General features: G+C 46.3%; 1 protein-coding gene and 1 long non-coding RNA gene across 2 annotated transcripts in view; both read right to left on the bottom strand.

Annotated features, from left to right (window-relative positions):
• The window catches only part of LOC130191859 (amyloid-beta A4 precursor protein-binding family B member 3-like), a 28,509-nt gene that overhangs the window by 7,211 nt on the left and 11,298 nt on the right, over positions 1-10,000 (bottom strand). The window lies entirely within an intron of this gene.
• Positions 9,644-10,000, bottom strand: part of LOC130191860 (uncharacterized) — a 1,231-nt gene continuing 874 nt past the window's right edge. The window contains exon 3 of the long non-coding RNA XR_008831271.1: positions 9,644-9,692. This is a non-coding gene — a long non-coding RNA (uncharacterized LOC130191860). The remainder of the gene's footprint in view (positions 9,693-10,000) is intronic.

Below are 10,000 nucleotides of genomic sequence, written 5' to 3' on the forward strand. Positions count from 1 at the left end.
GTTCAGATTGACAGAATGTCAATTGGTACAGACAATTTCAAAATAGTTAGTTTAAGTTTGTTTAAAGGAATGGTAAGAAATGAAAGCCAACTTTCTCAGGACTTTCCAGTGAATTTGTTTGTCCTTCTTCCCTTTTTTCCCCCAGATGCACCGAGGATCTGGCTGATTACTGGAAATTTGGAAGATTGTTCTTTATCTGCACTGTCACTTCTGGTAAATATTTATGAAGAAGAAATATACTTTATTAATCCCCAAGGTCAAATTAGTTCTCTGCATTTAACCCAACCTTAGTTATTAAGGAGCAGTGGGCTGCAGTGATGCGCCCAGGAAGCAACTGGGGGTTCAGTGCCTTGCTCAAGGACACTTCGACTTGCAACTAATGGGGAGAGCGGGATCGAACCCACAACCTTGGGGTTGCAGGGAGGCCCTCTTACCCCACTGAGCTACAGCCGCCCACAATTATGGACCTTTTGCGGTATGTTTTGCTTTCACTTATCAACTGATAGTGAATAATTGGTTGATTTGTAAATGTACATTAAATAAAATGTTTTTAAATCAATATTGGTGTGTACTTTATATGTAATTCAGTTTCTAACCCCTACTTTAATTGAAACATTGAATGTTTTGTAGATTTTTCACAGTAATCTCAAAAGCTTATATTTCATAATAATTGAACACTTGTAATAGTACAGGAGAAATCTGGAAAATCACAGTATTTCACTGCAAAACCTTTATAAATATCATTTTATTGAAGGTGTTTGATTGTAATAATATAGGAAAAATCTGTAAAATCACAGTATTTCACTGCAGAACCTTTAGAAATATCACTTTATTGAAGGTGTTTGATTGTAATAATATAGGAAAGATCTGTAAAATCACAGTATTTCACTGCAGAACCTTTAGAAATATCACTTTATTGAAGGTGTTTGATTGTAATAATACATACAAAATCTGTAAAATTACAGTATTTCACTGCAGAACCTTTAGAAATATCACTTTATTGAAGGTGTTTGATTGTAATAATACATACAAAATCTGTAAAATTACAGTATTTCACTGCAGAACCTTTAGAGATATCACTTTATTGAAGGCGTTTGACTAATAATATAGGAAAAATCTGTAGAATTACAGTATTTCACTGCAGAACCTTTAGAAATATCACTTTATTGAAGGTGTTTGATTGTAATAATACATACAAAATCTGTAAAATTACAGTATTTCACTGCAGAAGCTTTAGAAATATGACTTTATTGAAGGTATTTGACTGTAATAATATAGGCAAAATCTGTAAAATTACAGTATTTCACTGCAGAAGCTTTAGAAATATCACTTTATTGAAGGTATTTGACTGTAATAATAAAGGAAAAATCTGTAAAATAACAGTATTTCACTGCAGAACCTATAGAAATATCACTTTAATAAAGGTGTTTGATTGTAATATTACAGGAAAAATCTGTAAAAAAACAGTATTTCACTGCAAAATCTTTAATGAAAATTACTGTAAATTTATGGTTTTCGTCCTTTATTTGAAGTAAGGTATTTTACCTGAAATTTACGGTTTTTGTTTGGCAGCCGTAGCTGCCACTCATTTGACCTTCTTTTTACGGGTTTTTTTCTTACAGTGTGCCGCTTTGAAAGACAATGGAGCAGTCCTGAGACCATCCCCCACAGCCCCATCAACAAGCCACAGACCATCAGCCCACCCTCCCCCAGCCCATCAGGGGCTCACACCTCTGGAGCACCCTCCATCAACTCAGCGACGACCCTCGTCATCCTGGAGAGAGACGTCAACAGGCTGTTTAAAAAGCAGAACCCCCGCAAAGCCGCGGACTCCGTCTCCTCCACCCTGAAGCACTGTGCTGACCAGCTGTCTCCGGTGTTCACCGACATCTTCAACACCTCCCTGGAGACATGCCACGTTCCAGCCTGCTTCAAGGCCTCCACCATCATCCCGTCCCAAAAACCCAAGATCACAGGATTCAATGACTACAGGCCGTCGCCCTGACCTCTGTGGTCATGAAGTCCAGGCTTGGTCCTGTCACACCTCAAGACCATCACCGACCCACTCCTGGACCCCCTGCAGTTCGCCTACAGAGCCAACAGGTCTGCAGGCGACACAGTCAACATGGCCCTTCACTACATCCTCCAGCATCTGGACTCCCAGGAACCTCATGGGATCCTGTTTGTGGACTTCAGCTCTGCTTTCAATACAATCATCCCGTCCCTGCTGCAGGACAAGCTCTCCCAGCTGCACGTGCCCGACTCCACCTGCAGGTGGATCACAGACTTCCTGACCGACAGGAAGCAGCACGTGAGGCTGGGGAAACACGCTCAGGCTCCCGGACCACCAGCAGGTTCCCCAAGGCTGTGTCCACTCCCCCCTTCTGTTCTCTCTGTGCACCAACAGTTGCACCATCATTCACCAGTCCGTCAAGCTCCTATATTTCGCGGATGACACCACCTCATTGGACTCATCTCTGGTGGGGACGAGACCGCCTACAGGTGGGAGACTGACCACCTGGTGACCTGGTGCAGCCAGAACAACCTGGAGCTCAACGCTCTAAAGACAGTGGAGATGGTTGTGGATTTCAGGAGGAATGCAGCCCCACCCCCCCTCTCATCCTGTGTGACTCCCCCGTCGACGCTGTGGAGTCCTACCGCTTCCTGGGCTCCATCATCTCCCAGGACCTCAAGTGGGAGCTGAACATCCGCTCCATCACCAAGAAGGCCCAGCAGAGGATGTTCTTCCTGAGGCAGCTGAGGAAATTCAACCTGCCAGGGAGAATGATGGTACAATTCTACACGGCCATCGTTGAGTCCATCATCTGCTCCTCCATCACCGTCTGGCACCCTGCAGCCACAGCCAAAGACAAGCGCAGGCTGCAGAGCATCATCCGCTCGGCCGAGAGGGTTATGGGTTGCAATCTGCCTTCCCTCAGGTCCTGTTCACTTCCAGGTCACTGAAGCGGGCGAAAGATTGTCGCTGACCCCTCCCACCCTGGACACTCCTGTTGAGTCCCTCCCTCAGGGAGGAGGCTGCGTCCATCATGACCAAGACCACCCGCCACACCAAAGCTTTTCCCGACGGCGGTCGGGCTCATCAATGGAACCCGGGACTGACTGACTGTCACCCCCAGGACTACCACCTCTTCTTCCACCTTCCTCTCTCCTCCTTCTTCCTTCCTCTCTCCTCCTCCTCCTCCTCCCTCCTCCTTCTTCTTCCCTCCTCCACACACGTCACTTTAACATGCACTTTAACTAAAACACACCACTTGAAGCACACACCCAAACACTTCACATTATTTGTTGTCTTTCTGTCGTGTTGATTGTTGTTTGTTTGTCATGTCCAAATGTTGCACCTTCCACCAAAAAAAATTCCTCGTTTGTTTGTGAAAACATTCCTGGCAATAAAACTGTTTCTGATTCTGATTCTGATTGTTAGACCTTAGTGCTGATAGAGGACTCCTCTCTGTCCTGGTTTTGTTGGACCTTAGTGCTGATAGAGGACTCATCTCTGGACTGGTCTTGTTAGACCTTAGTCCTGATAGAGGACTCCTCTCTGTACTGGTCTTGTTAGACCTTAGTGCTGATAGAGGACTCCTCTCTGTACTGGTCTTGTTAGACCTTAGTGCTGATAGAGGACTCATCTCTGGACTGGTCTTGTTAGACCTTAGTCCTGATAAAGGACTCCTCTCTGTCCTGGTCTTGTTAGACCTTAGTGCTGCATTCGACACCATTGACCATGACATCCTGTTACAGAGACTGGAGCAGTCGATTGGCATTTCAGGCACGGCACTAATTTGATTTAAATCCTATTTATCAGATCGATCTCAGTTTGTATTTGTAAACGATGACGCCTCGATAACCACCAACGTTAGTCACGGAGTTCCATAAGGTTCTGTGCTTGGACCAATTTTATTTACCTTATACATGCTTCCTTTGGGCAATATTATCAGGAAACATTCCATAAACTTTCATTGTTATGCAGATGATACTCAACTATATCTATCGATAAAACCAGAGGAGAGCAACCAACTCGGTAAAATTCAAGCATGTCTTAAAGACATAAAAACATGGATGACCTGCAACTTCTTGATGTTAAACTCAGACAAAACCGAAGTAATTTTAATCGACCCTGAGCACCTCAGAGATCAATTATCTGGTGATGTGGTTTCTGTAGACGGCATTGCCCTGGCATCCAACACCACTGTAAAGAATCTTGGCGTTATCTTTGAATATGGGTAGTAGCATTTATGTACCCATCACACAGAGGGGTACAAGGAAAGAAGACCCGCATCATCCCCCGTCACCTGCAGCTGGCCGTCCGCAACGACGAGGAGCTCAACAAGCTGCTGGGCGGAGTGACCATCGCTCAGGGCGGCGTGCTGCCCAACATCCAGGCGGTGCTGCTGCCCAAGAAGACCGAGAAGGCCGCCAAGAAGTAGACACAACAACAACAACAACGGCTCTTTTAAGAGCCACGCACTCCGCTAGAGAGAGATCCTTAATCATCGAGGTGGAAACACTATATATTCATCATTACCTTCGCATTGAAAATGCCGGAAGGTTATGTTTTGATCGCCGTGTATTTATTTATTTATTTATTTGTATGCGTGTTATTCGCAAAACTCAAAAAGTATTTAACCGAATCGCATGAAATTTGGTGGGATGATTGTTTATTATCCGGGGACCAGTTGGTTAGATTTTGGGATCGATCGGGTCAAAGGTCATGAACAGGTCAAAATCTTTCGCAGAACTCAAAAAGTATTGAACCGAATCGCATGAAATTTGGTGGGATGATTGTTTATTATCCGGGGACCAGTTGATTAGATTTTGGGATCGATCGGGTCAAAGGTCAAAGGTCATGAACAGGTCAAAATCTTCGCAGAACTCAAAAGTATTGAACCGAATCGCATGAAATTTGGTGGGATGATTGTTTATTATCCGGGGACCAGTTGATTAGATTTTGGGATCGATCGGGTCAAAGGTCATGAACAGGTCAAAATCTTTCGCAGAACTGAAAAAGTATTGAACCGAATCGCATGAAATTTGGTGGGATGATTGTTTATTATCCGGGACCAATTGACTAGATTTTGGGATCGATCGGGTCAAAGGTCAAGGTCATGAACAGGTCAAAATGTTCTTGAATCGCATGAAATTTGGTGGGATGATTGGTTATTATCCGGGGACCATTTGATTAGATTTTGGGATCAATCGGGTCAAAGGTCAAGGTCATGGAAAGGTCAAACTCTTTTTTTACCATAGCACGATACATTTTGTCCAATTGGCATGCAACTAATGCCAAAATGTTCATAATTCAATGCCCAATCTTGTGATATGCGAAGGTATGCGCTCTACCGAGTGCCCATTCTAGTTTAGGATGTAATAGTTTAAGTATACATGCAGGTCCTCACATCTCTTGAACAACCAGCTTCCAGCACCACACACTTTATATACAATGAACTGTAACAATATTTTATTAAATCGGTTTTATATATAATCTGTTATTATTCTCTTAGTCTTGTTCACTTGACCTCATTTGCTGTTGTCCACCTGCACATCACATACATGAGTCTTTATACACATATATATACTGGCTCTCGACGAAGGCGGTCGCACTTTTCTCCCCCTCTCCTCCCCATGACCTTCCCCTCCCTGCTTGGCTTCTCTCGTCATGTCTTGTCTGTCTCTATACTTGAGAGACTCTCTCCGCATCGCTCTTCAAACTAAAAACCATGGACGTAATCAACTGGTCCTTAAACGCAATTGACACCATCTTCTCGACAAGAAGCTCGGGTTCGGGGGAACCTGCCTGTCCTGCTGGGACGAATGTTGCTGGATACACGATGGACGCGTGGGGGAAGTGGCGTGTCGTGTGCCAACACCACTTTCCGTGGAGGACGTAGAAGACATCTACCTATTCGGAACTTTGATTACAGGATTTCTGCTGTTTGGATTTGGCGCTGCCCTGGCTTATCGGAAAATTAAGGAAACGGAGACAGCCGTTAAAAGCCCCCTAAGGCTGCCCGACATGATTGATGCGTTGGGCAGAGTTGTTGGCACTCAGACTTTGGCATTAAACCGTCAGAATGACAACATCGTGGAGAAGCTGATGGCTCTGCAAATGAAATTGGATCGATTTGAAATCCTATTGGCAAACGGGAGGAAATTGGAGGAATAGTGGTTGCGCAAATTGAATTGCAGCTACTGGAAGACCAAACAATCCCAATCTTATCTGCTTGGCTCCCTCTACCAGGACGGGCCCAAGGCGTGACTGGAACAACAACTCCCGAAGATCACTGAAGCGAGACTCTCTCATTCCTTCCCCTATCCACAGACACCTGTGGTTGTTTTCTCCCCAGGACCTTTCAAGGCTATCTCCATGGCAACGACCATCTTGCGGACTGAGAACTTTGTCTGTTGTGGCCTGGCGGAGGACGACATACCAGAACACGCACACGAACTTTCAATAATACTGATTGCATTCACTACACCCCCCTCCCCATCCCACGCCCGCCTGCTTTAACCCCCAGTGTGACCGGACGGGCTGTGCAGGCGCTGCTGAGTTGGGCCCGGACCGGCTGGCTGCTTGTCGGTGCTGGTTACCTTCTGCCCCCAATGGATGGGCTTAGATCACCCAGTTGTTGGATTACCTCCCCTCCCCCCTTCCTACTCGTTGCAAGTTATGTCTAAATGTATGTGCTTATGTGCTAAGGTGTTTTTTTCCTGCTCCCACACTGTACCCCTCTCTCGGGGCATAGTCGGGGGGTTGGTGTTTTTTCTCGCCTTCTTCTTCCCTCATGTTATGCTGTAATCTTTCATCCACCCTTTCTTGTAATTTCGATGCTTTTGTACCTGTACTCTGGCAAACGACAAATAAATATATCAATCAATCAATCAATCAATCAATTTAGACAGATATATATGTGTGTATATTTATGTGTGTGTGTGTATATATGTGTGTATATTTATGTGTGTGTGTATATTTATGTGTGTGTATATATGTGTGTATATTTATGTGTGTGTATATTTATATGTGTGTGTATATTTATGTGTGTATATGTGTGTGTATATTTATGTGTGTGTATATATGTGTGTATATTTATGTGTGTGTGTATATTTATGTGTGTGTATATATGTGTGTATATTTATGTGTGTGTGTATATATGTGTATATTTATATGTGTGTGTGTATATTTATATGTGTGTGTATATTTATGTGTGTATATGTGTGTGTATATTTATGTGTGTGTGTGTGTGTATATGTGTGTGTATATTTATATGTGTGTGTGTTATATGTGTGTATATTTATATGTGTGTGTGTGTATAGTGAACAGGAATATTTACGTGAAGCAGAATATTTTGTTAGATAAAACATGGAGTGATTTTTTGAAGTGTGACCCTGTAAGATGGAGGAGCTCCTGGAGGTCTGAGCACCACTGATGGACAGGTCAGGGTCAGAGGTCAGAGGTCAACATGGCTGTGTGCCCTACAGGAGAAAACTCGTCGGTACTCGGTAACTTGTTTATTTTTGGTTCATTTCTACATGACATCGGTTGGTTTGGTACAGATGACACTGAGATTTCCCGACTGACATCGAACACACTAAAGCTTGTATGTAGTCACGTGATGAGCAGCATGCGCCATGCGCCATGCGCCATGCGCCATGCAGTCACAGGCACTTCCTCTGGAATAAATGCAGGTTTGTTGGTGGTGCGTTCACTGACCGGCTTTCGGACTGTTCCTTTAATGCATCATCAAACCCGTCATCTAAATACTTTGAGTGACTTCATATTTCTTCTGATGAAAACTAGACAAAATATGTATATATTATAATATATATGATATATATATATATATATAATATATATATAATATATATATGTATATATATTAGATATGATATTTCATATATATTAAATATAATATATATACATATATATGACATATTATGTATATGATATATATATATATTGTAATATTTTTGCTCAATTGAAATATTATTTATTTTTTTAATGATGTTTTCTGTTTGCGCAACAGTGAAATACAGGACTTTAAAACCTCTCCTCTTCCTCTCCTCTCCTCTTTCTCCTCCTCTCCTCTCCTCTTCTCCTCTCCTCTCCTCTTTTCCTCTCCTCTCTTCTCCTCTCTTCTCCTCTCCTCTCCTCTCTTCCCCTCTCTCCTCTCTTCTCCTCTCTTCTCCTCTCTTCTCCTCTTGTCTCCTCTCTCCTCTCTTCTCCTCTCTTCTCCTCTTCCTCTCCTCTCCTCTTGTCTCCTCTCCTCTCTTGTCCTCTCTTCTCTTCTCCTCTCTTGTCCTCTTGTCTCCTCTCTCCTCTCCTCCTCTCCTCTCTTCTCCTCTCTTCCCCTCTCTCCTCTCCTCTCTTCTCCTCTCCTTCTCCTCTCCTCCTCTTCTCCTCTCCTCTCCTCCTCTCCTCCTCTCCTCTTTTCTCCTCTCCTCCTCTCGTCTCCTCTTTCTCCTCCTCCTCTCCTCTTTCTCCTCTCCTCCTCGTCTCCTCTCCTCTTGTCTCCTCTTCCTCTCCTCTCCTCTTCTCGTCTCAGGTGACAGAATCAGGCGAATCAGAATCCTTTGAGAAGCAGCGTGGTGACTCCGTCTCCGTGGCTCCGCCCCCTAGTTAGGAGGAGGAGGCGGCTTGTTTGAAGAGTGTCAAAGATGGCCAGCATGCCCTTCCTCACGCTGCTGTTGCCATGGTGGCGGGAGGAGGAGGAGGAACGTCCATAATTCGCCTTTTGACCTTGACGGCGCGTGCGCGACTTGGTCCTCGGGGGAGAGTCTGGGCCACCAGACACTTCTGGTACTGGACCTGCGGAGGAGGAGGAGTTGAGGCGCTGGCCCCGGCTCACCTGTCCAGGTGGACTCCCCTGGACACGTGGACTCACCGGTCCAGCTGGACTCACCATGCACGCCGCCTGCACCGCCTCCGACAGCGGCCCGGCGTCCGGCCGGCACCAGAACACGTGGCAGAGGAAGCGCTGCACGCCGCCGTCCACGATCACCGCGAAGGTGTGACTGTCATGGCCGACGCCCAGGAAGCTGAGGGAGTGCACCTGACACTCCCAGAGAGGCTCCTCCCCTTCCTGTCAGGATCCAATGAGTGAGAAGAAACAGAGTGAGCGCCGCCCTGCCGCCCCCCGGTGGAGTACCAGAGGCCTACCTGCCCCCCCCCCATGGTGGACTACCAGAGGCCTACCTGCCCCCCCCCCCATGGTGGACTACCAGAGGCCTACCTGCCCCCATGGTGGACTACCAAAGGCCTACCTGCCCCCCATGGTGGACTACCAGAGGCCTACCTGCCCCCCATGGTGGACTACCAAAGGCCTACCTGCCCCAGGTGGACTACCAGAGGCCTACCTGCCCCCCATGGTGGACTACCAAAGGCCTACCTGCCCCCCATGGTGGACTGCAGAGGCCTACCTGCCCCATGGTGGACTACCAAGGCCTACCTGCCCCCAGGTGGACTACCAGAGGCCTACCTGCCCCCATGGTGGACTACCAAGGCCTACCTGCCCCCAGGTGGACTACCAGAGCCTACCTGCCCCCCATGGTAGACTACCAGAGGCCTACCTGCCCCCACACAGACAGGGCGTGGTCCGTGGCGTGGATCACCGCCGGTTCCCACTCGTCTTCGGTGGAGCTCAGGATGTTTTCTATCGCTCGGTTCAACACCTCCATACCTGCGTCACATGACACCTGCTGGTTAGGGCGGGGAGAGCACACCTAATGACATCCCGATGACATCACGATGACATCGCTCTCGACAGGAAACACGGAGCTACAAAGTTACCAAACTTGTGGTCAGGAGGTCAAGAGGTCAGGCGGTCAGAAGGTCAAATGGTCAGGAAGTCAGGAGGTCAAGAGGTCAGGCGGTCAGAAGGTCAGGAGGTCAGGTGGTCAAGAGGTTCGTAGGTCAGGTCAAATGGTCAGGAGGTCAGAAGGTCAATCAAGAGGTCAGGAAGTCAGGAGGTCAATTGGTCAAGAGGTC

This window comes from Pseudoliparis swirei, chromosome 3, assembly GCF_029220125.1.
Source record: "Pseudoliparis swirei isolate HS2019 ecotype Mariana Trench chromosome 3, NWPU_hadal_v1, whole genome shotgun sequence".
Lineage (NCBI taxonomy): Eukaryota > Metazoa > Chordata > Actinopteri > Perciformes > Liparidae > Pseudoliparis > Pseudoliparis swirei.